Source organism: Hyla sarda, chromosome 3 (genome assembly GCF_029499605.1).
Source record: "Hyla sarda isolate aHylSar1 chromosome 3, aHylSar1.hap1, whole genome shotgun sequence".
Lineage (NCBI taxonomy): Eukaryota > Metazoa > Chordata > Amphibia > Anura > Hylidae > Hyla > Hyla sarda.
This window is the reverse complement of record NC_079191.1, coordinates 158,860,337-158,873,933: the sequence shown is the minus strand read 5'-3', so window position 1 is coordinate 158,873,933 and position 13,597 is coordinate 158,860,337. Positions and strand designations below refer to the sequence as shown.

The following is a 13,597-nucleotide window of genomic DNA, read 5'->3' as shown; positions in this document are numbered from 1 at the left end:
CTTCTAGTGATAGACTACACACGCTCCTCATTGAGTGAGAGAGTCTCGTGTTGGAGATTGTTGGTCTGAGGTCTGAGCCCCTGCAATCAGCTACTCATCCCCTATCCTTATTTTGGCTGCAGTACCCCTTAAAGCTGTGAATCAAGCCCTAGTTTGGGATCAATTACTTACAGTTAGCTTGTGTGGTCTATTTGCAGTCACTCTGCCTCTGAACTCCCCTTCCTCCCTGCCACCACACTCTTTACCCCTCCCTACAAACAATTTAATTGGCAGCAAGTAAACTGATCTCTCAGTGAGATGCTAGTCTTTCTCAGGATAAACTTAAGCAGCAGTTCTGTACTTACACTATTTCATTGAAAGTACAGTGTCCATTATTTACCATCACACTGCTAAAATCAGCATGTCGGTCAATAATTTAAGCTGACCTCAGAGCAGTATAAACAGACAGGTTCCCTCTTAATGTTTTACTGCCACTTGACAATTTAGAGAGATTATACATTTCACTCTGTTCTGGCGCTGTGCTGCTGGCTGTGATCATTTATCTACGTACACCTTCCAGATATTTTTCATAACCAGCCAGACAATGTGTGGCACATCACGCCTATTTCATTAAAGATGAGCAGAATAAACATAGAAAAAAAAGTGTGAGAATTTTTTTTAATAATGCATTATACTGTAGATTGGATATATCCCTTATTTTGGAAGGGAAAGATCACAGCCCAGCTTCACCACATACATAACATACTCTCGGACTCAGCAAGCCACAGGCTCACATGGGTATAAAAACAAAAGAAAAGTAGGTATCCTATGACCTGCTGACTATGCAAGCATATAGGATTCATATAGCATTTTACATGCAAATCTGAAACAGTTTATGCATGCAGTGTAACACAGGCCCAGGTTTATTAAAAGGAGATGTTTCATCCTAAATATTACTGAAAAAACATCTCTTTTCCGTTGGCTGGTACCTTATACACCTTGAAAGCATAAAGGAACATGAGACTTGTTAAATTCAATTAGATTATCTGTCGCAACTAAATTCCCAGAGAGTGTGTCATTTATAGAAACCTACAGGTGAAAAGGTCACAGACATCCAAGCAACAATAGGTGCTGATGGGACAGCAGATACCTTTGCATTCACATATTTTGGAGATATAACAGAAAGAATACATTCAGAGAATGAATGGGCAGACTATATACTAGGATTTTATTTATCTGAGATGAAGATCGACAGACACCCTTCTCAATACTTCCATCTGCCAAGGCCTTCATGTAGGGGTTGGGGTAAATGCCTCATCTAAATGAGGGGTTTGGTGGCATAACCACTTTGCAGAGTAATAGCACAGTAAACAAAAGCAGAAGACACAAGGGTTACCTGCAACATAACTTTACTCAGAAAACACTCACGCTTTGTTGGTTATAAACAAGTATAGTTCTTCATTCCAATTAATAGCTGGATGACGGTAACGACTTTACGGTTTGTTAACCCCGAATAATTTTGTATTTTTAAATGTTTTTATCCTTTTGACACAAGGTTAGTTTTTTGCAAACATTTGCATATTTTGGCCCGTACCAAGCTTGACACAAAAGATAAGTGTGTGGCCACCCGCAGCATGTAGAATTTAATTGGTGTCAATTGTGGCAGAAATCTATGCAAGCAATGAGCAAGGGCACACAGACAGCCATACACTAGATGTAACAGAGTGTACCTGTTAGGAGATCTGGTGTATATTACTTAACCCCTTAAGGACTGCAATTCTGACCACTGTCACTTTAAACATTAATAACTCTGCAATGCTTTTACTTATTCTGATTCCGAGATTGTTTTTTCGTGACATTCTACTTTAACATAGTGGTAAAATTTTGTGGTAACTTGCAGCCTTTCTTGGTGAAAAATCCCCAAATTTGATGAAAAAAATGAAAATTTTACATTTTTCTAACTTTGAAGCTCTCTGCTTGTAAGGAAAATGGATATTCAAAATAATATTTTTTTTTTGGTTCACATATACAATATGTCTACTTTATGTTTGCATCATAAAGTTGACATGTTTTTACTTTTGGAAGACACCAGAGGGCTTCAAAGTTCAGCAGCAATTTTTCAATTTTTCACAAAATTTTCAAACTCGATATTTTTCAAGGACCATTTCAGGTTTGAAGTGGATTTGAAGGGTCTTCATATTAGAAATACCCCATAAATGACCCCATTATAAAAAGTACACCCCCCAAAGTATTCAAAATGGAGAAAATTCAAAATCTTCATTTTTTACACTCGCATGTTCTTGTAGACCCAATTTTTTAATTTTTGCAAGTGGTAAAAGGAGAAAATTTTTACTTGTATTTGTAGCCCAATTTCTCTCGAGTAAGCACATACCTCATATGTCTATGTTAATTGTTCGGCGGGCGCAGTAGAGGGCTCAGAAGGGAAGGAGCTACAAGGGGATTTTGGAGAGAACATTTTTCTGAAATTGTTTTTGGGGGACATGTCACCTTTAGGAAGCCCCTAGGGTGCCAAAACAGCAAAAAAAAAAAAAAACACATGGCATACCATTTTGGAAACTAGACCCCTCAGGGAATGTAACATGGGATAAATTGAGCCTTAATACCCCACAGGTGTTTCATGACTTTTGCAAATGTAAAAAATATATATATTTTTTACCTAAAATGCTTGTTTTCCCAAAAAATTTACATTTTTAAAAAGGGTAATAGCAGAAAATACCCCCCAAAATTTGAAGTCCAATTTCTCCTGATACAGAAAACACCCCATATGGGGGTGAAAAGTGCTCTGCTGGCGCACTACAGGTCTCAGAAGAGAAGGAGTCACATTTGGCTTTTTGGAAGCAAATTTTGCTCTGGGGGCATGCCGCATTTAGGAAGCCCCTATGATGCCAGGACAGCAAAAAAAAACACATGGCATACCATTTTGGAAACTAGACCCCTAGGTGAACGTAACAAGGGGTAAAGTGAACCTTAATACCCCACAGGGGTTTCATGACTTTGACATATGTAAAAAAAATATATATATTTTTACCTAAAATGCTTGGTTTCCCAAAAATTTTACATTTTTACAAAGGGTTAAAGCAGAAAATACCCCCCAAAATTTGAAGCCCAATTTCTCCCGATTCAGAAAACACCCCATATGGGAGTGAAAAGTGCTCTGCTGGCGCACTACAGGTCTCAGAAGAGAAGGAGTCACATTTGGCTTTTTGGAAGCAAATTTTGCTCTGGGGGCATGCCGCATTTAGGAAGCCCCTATGGTGCCAGGACAGCAAAAAAAAAAACACCACATGGCATTACATTTTGGAAACTAGACCCCTCGGGGAACGTAACAAGGGGTAAAGTTAGACTTAACTCCTCACAGGTTTTTTGAACAGTATGTCATAAAAGTGAAAAATTGAATTTTTAACACTAAAACGATGGTGTTACTCCAAATTTTTCATTTTCACAAGGGGTAATAGGAGAAAAAGGCCCCCAAAATCTATAGCCCCATTTCACCCGAGTCACTTGTGGGGGGTTTCCACTGCCCTGGCATAATGGGGGCCTTGCAAACAAAACATGCCTCCATTCCAGCTAAATCCACTATCCAAAAAGCCCAGTGGTGCTCCTTTCCTTCTGAGACCTGTAGTGCGCCAGCAGAGCACTTTACATCGGCATATGGGGTATTTCCATATTTGGGAGAAATTGTATTTCAAATTTTGGGGTGCTTTTTACTCTTTTTATCCCTTGTGATAATGAAAAATTTAGGGCTACAGCAACAGGTTAGCGGAAAAAAGAAATTTTTTGTTTATTTTCGCTGTCGCTGTTCCAAAAATCTGTCAGACACCTGTAAGGTCCTAATGCTCACTGCACCCCTTGTTACATTCCTTGAGGGGTGTAGTTTCCAAAATGGGGTCACATGTGGGTGTTTTTTTGGGGGGAGTTTGTCAGAAAAGCTACAACTATTAGCCAATCCTGTAAAAATCACCAATTTAGGCCTAAAATGTACATGGTGTGCTCTCATTCCTGAGCCTTGTTGCGCACCCGCTGAGCACTTTACATACACATATGGGGTATTTCTGTACTGGGGAGAAAATGTTTTACAAATTTGGGGGGGTCTTTTTCTTCTTTTACCTCTTGTGAAACGTAAAAGTATGCTGGTATAGCCCCAACTTTTCGTTTTCACAAAAGGTAAAAGTAGAAAAAGCCCCCCAAAAATTGTGAAGCAATTTCTCCCGTGGACAGAAATACCCCATATGTGGTCCTAAACTGTTGCCAAGCACATGCAACAGGACTCAGGAGTGAGAGAGTGCCATGCACATTTGTGGCTTAAAGGGGTATTCCAGGGTCTGGTAGGTTATTTTAACCTATTTCCATATTATCCCCTATCCAAAGGATAGGGGATAAGATGAATGATCGCCGGGGTTGCGCCGCTGTGGACGCCTGCGATCTTGGCACAGCCTTTGGCATAGTTTGCTGGCGCTGCTTCTGGGACGGGGCGTGACACTGACATCACGTCAGGCCCCCTCCATTAATTTCTATGGGAGGGGGGGGCGTGACGGCCATCTGGGAAGTTGCACCCGGCAGTCACGCCCCCTTCCATGGAAGTGAATGGTGGGGGCCAGACGTGACATCAGTGTCACGCCCCGTCCCGGAAGCAGCGGTTGCAAACTATGCCGGGCGCTGCGCCAAGATCGCAGGGGTCCCTAGCGGCGGGACCCCTGTGATCATTCATCTTATCCCCTATCCTTTGGATAGGGGATAAGATGAAAATAGGTTAAAAATAACCTTCCAGACCCCGGAATACCCCTTTAAATTAGTGATTTGCATAGGGGTGGCTGATAGTTGCAGAGTTTTACTTACATGCGGTGTACCAAAACACCGCAGTTCGTAAATCTCCGTCTATGTCAGTGTTTCCCAACTTGGGTGCCTCCAGCTGTTGCAAAACTGTGACTCCTAGCATGTTGGGAGTTATAGTTTTGCAATAGCTGTGGGCAACCTGGTTGGGAAACACTGCCCTACTGTGTTGATCCAGAGGAAGGCAAAAAACCCCTTGAGGCGGATGCCAATTTGCCTCCAGGGGAAAAAATTCCTTCCCGACTCCAAATATGGCAATCAGAATAAATCCCTGGATCAACGTTCTTGGGACTTTTGGGGGATTATTACAGCCAGGGACTGGAATGTCCCTGTGTTGCCAATGCGTCGGAAAATCGCTGTACATAGCCGCGGTCCCAGGCTCCTGTACAACGTCACCAATGCATTGGAAAAGAACAAAAAAGTGGTGTACAACGCCGCATGGCTCGTGTGCAACGCACTTAAATTTGGGGAAGAATAAAAATGGGGCAAGTCATAAATACTCCACAGACGTGTGATACGCCTTGAAGCATTCTTTGATGCAGAGGCCTGGTTTTTCAGGAGAGGTGTCACACTGGAAAATGGAGTCCTTTCTTTTCCCTTTTTTAGCACAAACTCGGCATCTTTTCTGCGACCGTCCCTTTTTTCCAGTGGGGGGGGACCTCTCCTGGAAAATGTTGCCCTGGTACAATACGCGGGCCTACAGTTCCAGAGGTACTTGGGCCCGCTCCTTCCTGGTCACCAAAGATCAGGGTCTTGATCACTACCTCCTGGAACTGCAGGAATGTCCCTGCGTTGCCTGCGCTGCGGAATAGTACAAAAGCGTTGTACAATGCCGTCTGGACCATGTACAACGCTATTTTTTTGTACCATCTTCTGGTCTTGCGCATGGCGTTATATGGGGTGAGGACTTGATCTGAGAGATCAACTCCTCCCATATACTGATTGTACCCCAGGACACAATCCGGTTTGAGGACCGTATTAGTGGTACCTCGTACAGTGACAGGGGTGCTGCCATTACCGTGAATGGTGGTCAGCATAAGGACATCCCTCTTGTCCTTATATCTGACCAACAGAAGATTTTCACTAGTAACGGACCTATATTCACCCCTAGGGATCGGTGGTAGATTTGTTGGAAGGCTTCGCTGACTTTTCCGCACAGTGCCACAAGCAGCAGTGGCTCTGGCGGAAAGAGACTTGAAGAGGGGGATGCTTGTATAAAAGTTATCCACGTATAAGTGGTAACCTTTATCAAGCAGTGGGTACATCAGTTCCCACACAATTTTCCCACTAACTCCCAAGATGGGGGGGCATTCCCTTCCTTCCCTTCGTACACCCTAAATCTGTAAGTGTACCCTGAGGTACTCTCACAGAGCTTGTATAATTTCACACCATACCTTGCCCTTTTACTGGGAATGTACTGACGGAAATGCAGTCTACCTTTGAAGCTAATAAGGGACTCGTCAATGGCCACCTGCTTTTGGGGGACATATGCCTCTGCAAATTTTTTACTGAAATGATCTATGACCGGCCTGATTTTGAATAGGCGGTCATATGTGGGATCATTTCGGGACGGGCACGTTGCATTATCAACATAATGCAAACTTTTGAGGACAGCCTCAAAGCGTGGCCGTGTCATGGCCATACTGTAGAGGGGAGTGCGATACAGAACATCCTCACTCCAGTATTGCCTAATAGACGGCTTTTTGACCAGGCCCATATGCAGCATGAGGCCCCAAAATGTCCTAATTTTAGCTGCATTGGTGGGGGTCCATCTGTCGGGCCTAGCCAAAAAAGCATTGGGATGCTGGGCCACAAACTGTTCGGCATACAAGTTTGTTTGCGCCACCATCAAATTGACAAAGTCCTCACTGAAAAAAAACGTAAAAAAGTCCATTTCAGTGAGGCCTGTGGTGTCAATTTGGATTCCTGGGCGGCCAGAAAACCCAGGAATCAGTGGCGCATAATCGTCTGGAACTGGGGTCCAGACGTGGTCACCTATAGGGGGGCCAGGGAAACTTGTACGGTGGACAGGGAACACCGTACGGGGGCCAGGGCTACTAGTTTGGGGAGCCTCCCCCGGCATTGCCCGGGGCAAGCACCGCCGCCGCCTGGGGGGTTCATCTTCACTGGATGATGAGGAAGAGGAAGAAAAAAGGAAGGTAGGGTCTTCCTCTTCCCCATCACTGACGGATTCGGAGTCAGAGGCAAGCATGGCGTATGCCTCCTCCGCCGAAAACATGGACCCTCTACGGGACATTATAATTTTTTTTGGGGGGACGGGATGGGACAGGGGGGCGATTCGGGGGGTGTGTAAGTGTGCGTGTGTGTAAATGTAGTGTTTTCACTAACTTTATTTGTGAATAGTGTAAGTGTATTGTAGTGTAGTGCTTGCACAACAGTAGGGTGCGGTCTGGCCACACAGTGCAGAACTGCGACTGTTGGCACGGACCGCAAAAAAGAAGGAAAAAAAACTGCAAGAAAAGAAAAAAAAAAGAAAAAAGGAAAGAAATGAGAAAATTACAAAAAACACTGCACCCACCAAACAGATGGGTGCAGGTTGCTACTGCAGATGCTCTGATGGGTCACACAGACCCACAGAGCAGTGCAGGTGCAGAACAGCCCTGTACACTAACTGTCCCTGCCTGCTCAACAGCTCACCCTCACTTACCAACGAGCTGCCGCACAGAGCAGATGGGCTCCGTCGGGCTCCGCCACTCGCTGCCCGATCTCCCGCCGGGAATCGCCGCTAAGAGGTACCCGCCGCAGCCGCCGCAGATCTTCTTTACCGCGCAGTGCCCGGGGAGAGCTGCCGCACAGAGCAGATGGTCTCCTCCAGGCTCCGCCGCGCACCGCCCGGTCTCCCGCTGATCGCCGCCGCTGATCGCCGCCGTTGACCCGCAGATCTTCAGGTACCCGCCGCTGAACTCCTTCCCCGCGCTGTGCCCGAACTCGAGTGAGCGGGCAAAGCGCGGGGAGGAGATATTCAAACACCGCAGAGCGCTGCGATTGGCCGGACCGGTCTGGGCCGGCCATTCGCAGCGATCGGAGGGGGTGGCTATCCTTCCACCTCCCTCCTTTAGTGAGCGGTGATTGGAGCTGTGTCGGACAGCTCCAATTACCGCGATTTTATCCACTCCGGGGTCATCGGGGGTCGCAATGTATCCTGATCGCCGTGATAAGACAGTATGAATGTTCTGTCCAATCACGGCAATCGCCGTTACAGGAGGGGATAAAGTGCCCCCTAGGCATTGTGTGAAGATGCCTGCTGTTAGAAAACAGCAGGCATTTTCACAGAATAACGCTGTCGGGTTCCGCTGTGGCATAAAACAGCTTGGACGTAAATGTACGTCCTGATGCGTTAAGTACCACCTCACCAGGACGTACATTTACGTCCTGCGTCCTTAAGGGGTTAAAGGGGTATTCCTAGATTTTTTTTTGACTATGCTCCAGAGCCTGTAATATTTGTGTAGTTCATAATAGAGCGCCTGTACCCGTGTTTGATAGATGGTCTCGCAAATTGTTAACCCCTTAAGGAGCAAGCCAATTTTACCTTAAGGACAAGAGCGTTTTTTGCACATCTGAGCACTGTCACTTTAACCCCTTAAGGACCAATGCAAATAAACCTGTACGCCCCTGAAAGACCAGGCCTGTTTTTTCAAATCGGGGATGTCTGTCTTTATTAGAGAATAACTCTGGTAACGTTTTGCCAATCACAATAATTCTGACATTGTTTTTTTGTCACAAGTTGTCCTTCATGTACATAGTAAAAGTAAGCCGATATCATTTGTAGTTTTTTTTTTTACAATGCAAAACATCATGAAATTTTTACAAAAAATTACGATTTTTTGCTAGTTTAACACTAATTGGTTGCATATATTTATACATTCTGACCAAATAGTTTATGAAACTTATACTTTCAGATGTCTACTTTATTTTGACGTCATTTTTTAGTTTTTAATAACATTTTAAATTAGTTAGAAGTCTAACAATTTAACATGAAATTTTTATGTGCTATGCAAGGTTTGCAGAAATTAAAAAGGTAGTAGAACATAGGAACACCCCCCCCCCAAATGACCCCATTTTAAAAACTAGACCCCTCAAGGTATTCACTAGGGGGTACAGTGAGTATTTTAACACCATAGTTTTTTGGCAGGAATTATTACAAAGTCAGTGTTAAAAATGCGAAATTTGCAATTTTTCACAAATGCATCATTTGGGGGGCATATTTTTTGTACATCACTTCTGATATTGAAAGAAATGCACCCTATATTTTATTTAGCCGCTTGTCCCATGTTCGGAAATACCCCCGCTTTGGCCATATATGGTTCCTTGGCCGCGTGGTAGCACTCAGAAGGAGAGGAGCGCCATTTGGCTTTCAGGGCAGAACAGTACCCCCACCCCCACAAGTGACCCCATTTATATACCACACCCCTACAAGTTATTGGCTGGACCAGGGACCTCTCTGATTGGTCCTTGGTCGGCTGGCAGTATAACGCGTCTGTCTGTGACCGTTAAGGCTCCTGATGGATATATCCGCCATGTTGTGGGAATAAGCACCCGCTCATGGCGAATATATCCATCATTGCTGCGGCTGGGTAGCTCAGTGTGTCTGCTCATGACTGCTGGCGGGAAATCCGCCGCTATGAGTGGACACACAAAGCTACCCAGCCGCAGCAGCGAGCTCATTACCGTGACTGCTGCATAATGTGCAGGATGACGTGGCGGACATCCGCAGCATATTACATGCTGCGGATGTCCGCCAATGCGATCCTACACATTATGCATTTTTTTTATTAGATTCATTTAATAAATGTATTTTAAATTTTTTTTTTTTTTTTTTTTTTAACACTTATTTTATTTATTTATTTTTAGACTTTTTAATGCTTTGGAATACTTAGTATTCCAAAGCATTGCAGTTATATGCTGCCTGCCAGTTTTCACTAGCAGGCAGCATATTAGGACGTGCCTCTGGCACGTCCTACAGGCAATACCCAGGGCAGACCTGGGGGTCTTTGTAGGACCCCCGGCTGCCCAGGTATGCAGCAGCACCCCGCGATGCTCCGGGGTGCTGCAGGAGAGACAGAGGGAGCCCCCTTCCTCTGTCAGAACTCTTTACAGCACACGGTCACTTCTGACCGCAGCTGTAGGGGTTAAACTGTCGGGAGTGAAGTGAACTTCACTCCCGGCAGTGCGGCAGGTCCTGGCCAGCCGCGGCCACACACAGCACCCCGCGATCGCGATGCGGGGTGCTGCAGAGGAGACAGAGGGAGCCCCCTCCCTCTGTCAGAACTCCTTACAGCGCGCGGTCACTTCTGACCGCGGCTGTAAGGGTTAAACTGTCGGGAGTGAAGTGAACTTCACTCCCGGCAGTGCGGCAGGCCCCGGCCAGCCGCGTATTACACACAGCACCCTGCGATCGCGATGCGGGGTGCTGCAGAGGAGACAGAGGGAGCTCCCTCCCTCTGTCATAACACTTACAGCCCGCGGTCACTTCCGACCGCGGCTGTAAGGGTTAAAACTGCCGGAGTTTACTTCGGTCCTGGCAGTGCAGCAGGGTCCCGGCTGTGTGATACAGCCGAGTCCCTGCCGCGATCTCGTGGGTGCACTGGGCAGCACCCACGAGAAGAATGGACGAGTATAGACGTCCAGGTGCGGGAACGCCCGCCAACTTGGACGTCTATACTCGTCCATGGTCGTTATCGGGTTAAGCATTAATAACTCTGGGATGCTTTTACTTTTCATTCTGATTCAGAGATCGTTTTTTCATGACATATTCTACTTTATGTTAGTGGGAACATTTTGGCGATACTTGCATCATTTCTTGGGGAAAAATTCCAAAATTTGATGAAAAAAATTGAAAATGTTGAATTTTTCTAACTTTGAAGCTCTCTGCTTGTAATAAAAATAGACATTCCAAATAAATTATATGTTGAATCACATTTACAATATGTCTACTTTATGTTTGCATCATAAAGTTGACAAGTTTTTACTTTTGGAAGACATCAGAGGACTTCAAAAAGTATAGCAGCAATTTTCCAATTTTTCACAGAATTTTAAAAATCGGAATATTTCATCGACCAGTTCAGGTTTGAAGTGGATTTGAAGAGCTTCCATATTGGAAATACCCCACAAATGACCCCATTATAAAAATTTCACCCCTGAAAGTATTCAAAATGACATTCAGTAAGTTTGTTAACTCTTTAGGTGTTTCACAGGAATAGCAGCAAAATGGAGAAAATTTAAAATCTTCATTTTTTACACTCACATGTTCTTGTAGACCCAGTTTTTTTTTATTTTTACAAGGGGTAATAGGAGAAAAAGCCCTCCACAATTTGTAACCCAATTTCTCTCGAGTAAGGAAATAACTCCTGTGTGTATGTCAAGTGTTCGGCTCGCGCAGTAGAGGGCTCAGAAAGGAAGGAGCAACAATGGGATTTTGGAGAGTGAATTTTGCTGAAATGGTTTTAGGGGGGGCATGTCGCATTTAGGAAGCCCCTATGGGGCCAGAACCGCAGAAACCCCCCCCCCACATGGCATACCTTTTTGGAAACTACACCCCTCAAGGCACATAACAAGGGGTAGAGTGAGCCTTAAGACCCCACAGGTGTTTGACGACTTTTCATTAAAGTCGGATGTGTAAATGAAAAAAAAAAAAAACTCACTAGGATGCCGTTTTTCCCCAAATTTTACATTTTTACAAGGGGTAATAAAAGAAAGGGGGTTACAAATGTTGGGGGTCATTTTCTCCTGAGAATGGAAATACTTCATAAGTGGATGTGAAGTGCTCTGCTGGCGTACTACAATGCTCAGAAGAAGAGCACCATTGAGCTTTTGGAAAGACAATTTAATTGGAATGGAAGTCGAGGGCCAAGTGCATTTACAAAGCCCCCCGTGGTGCCAGAACAGTGGACTCCCCCACATGTGAGCCCATTTTGGAAACTACACCCCTCACAGAATTTAAAGGGGTACTCCAGGGCTTAGACATCTTATACCCTATCCAAAGGATAGGGTATAAGATGCATGATCGCGGGGGTCCCGCCGCTGGGGACCCCCGTGATTTTGCACGCCGCACCCCGTTTATAAATTAGTCCCCGGAGCGTGTTCGCTCGGCATGTGACGTCAAGGCTCCGCCCTGTGTGAAGTCATGCTCCGCCCCCCTCAATGCAAGCCTATGGGAGAGGGCGTGACAGCTGCCACGCCCCTTCCCATAGGCTTTCATTGAGGGACGGAGCGTGACTTCACACGGGGGCGGAGGCGTGACGCCACATGCCGCCGGCCCTGTGGTCGCCGGTAATCAGACCCGGAGCGAACACGCTCCTGGGCCTGATTATAAATGGAGTGCAACGTGTAAGATCACAGGAGTCCCCAGTGGCGGGACCCCTGCGATCAAGCATCTTATCCCCTATCCTTTGGATAGGGGATAAGATGTCTAAGCGCCGGAGTACCCCTTAAAAAAGGGGTGCAGTGAGTATTTACACCCCACTGGCGTTTTGCACAGTCCACTGTTCCAAAGATCTGTCAATGAAAAATTTTATTTTTCATTTTCACGGACCACTGTTCCAAAAATCTATCAGACACCTGTGGGGTGTAAATGCTCACTGCACCCCTTATTACTTGAGGGGTGTAGTTTCCAAAATAGGGTCACATGTGGGGGGGGGGTCCATTGTTCTGGCACTATGGGGGCTTTGTAAACACACATGGCCTTCAATTCCGGTCAAATTTTCTCTTCAAAAGCCCAATGTTGCTCCTTCTCTTCTGAGCATTGTAGTTCGTCCGCAGAGCACTTTACATCCACATATGGGGTATGATCTTACTCAGAAGAAATAGGGCTACACCTTAATTCCCTGGTTGAACTTGATGGACATATGTCTTTTTTCGACCCTATTAACTATGTAACTACACATTTTGGGGGGATTTTTCCCTTTTTTCCCCCTTGTGAAAATGGAAAATGTAGGATAACACCAGCATTTTAGTGAAAAACATTTTTTTCTTCTTCATTTTCCCATCCAACTTAATGAAAATTCTTCAAACACCTGTGGGGTGTAAAGGCTCACTAAACCCCTTGTTACATTCTGTGAGGGGTGTAGTTTCCAAAATGGGGTCACATGTGGGTATTTTTTTTTTGGCGTTTATGTCCGAACCGCTGTAAAATCAGCCACCCCTGTACAAGTCACCAATTTAGGCCTCAAATAAACATAGTGTCCTCCCTCCTGAGCCTTGTTGTGCGTCCGCAGATCACTTTATATCCATATATCCACATATGGGGTATTTAAGTACTCAGGAGAAATTGTGTTACAAATTTTGGGGGTCTTTTTTTCCTTTTACCGCTTGTGAAAATAAAGCTGGAGTAGCCCACAACTTTTCCTTTTCATAAGGGGGTAAAAGGAGAAAAAAAGGGGGGGGGGGGGGGAGATCAAACCTCCAGCTGTTGCAAAACTACAACTCCCAGCATGTACTGCTCACCAAAGGGCATGCTGGGAGATGTAGTTATGCAACAGCTGGAGGTACACAACTACAACTCCCAGCATGGCGAGAAAGCAGTTTGCTGTTCAAATAGCTGGGAGTTGTAGTTTTGCAACATCTGGAGGGCTACAGTTTAGAGACCACTGTATAGTGGTCTCAAACTGTAGCCCTCCAGATGTTGCAAGGCAACTCACCAGCTTCCGTAGGATCCAGGGAGCTGCATTGCCGCCCTCTACTGCCGCCCGCTGCCGCCGGAGATGAGCGGACCTTCCGTGCAGGTCAGCGTCTGTTCCCCTGCTCTGTC

At 45.3% G+C, this 13,597-nt stretch overlaps 1 protein-coding gene across 2 annotated transcripts in view; it reads right to left on the bottom strand.

Annotated features, from left to right (window-relative positions):
• The window catches only part of XXYLT1 (xyloside xylosyltransferase 1), a 309,749-nt gene that overhangs the window by 230,050 nt on the left and 66,102 nt on the right, over window positions 1-13,597 (bottom strand). The window lies entirely within an intron of this gene.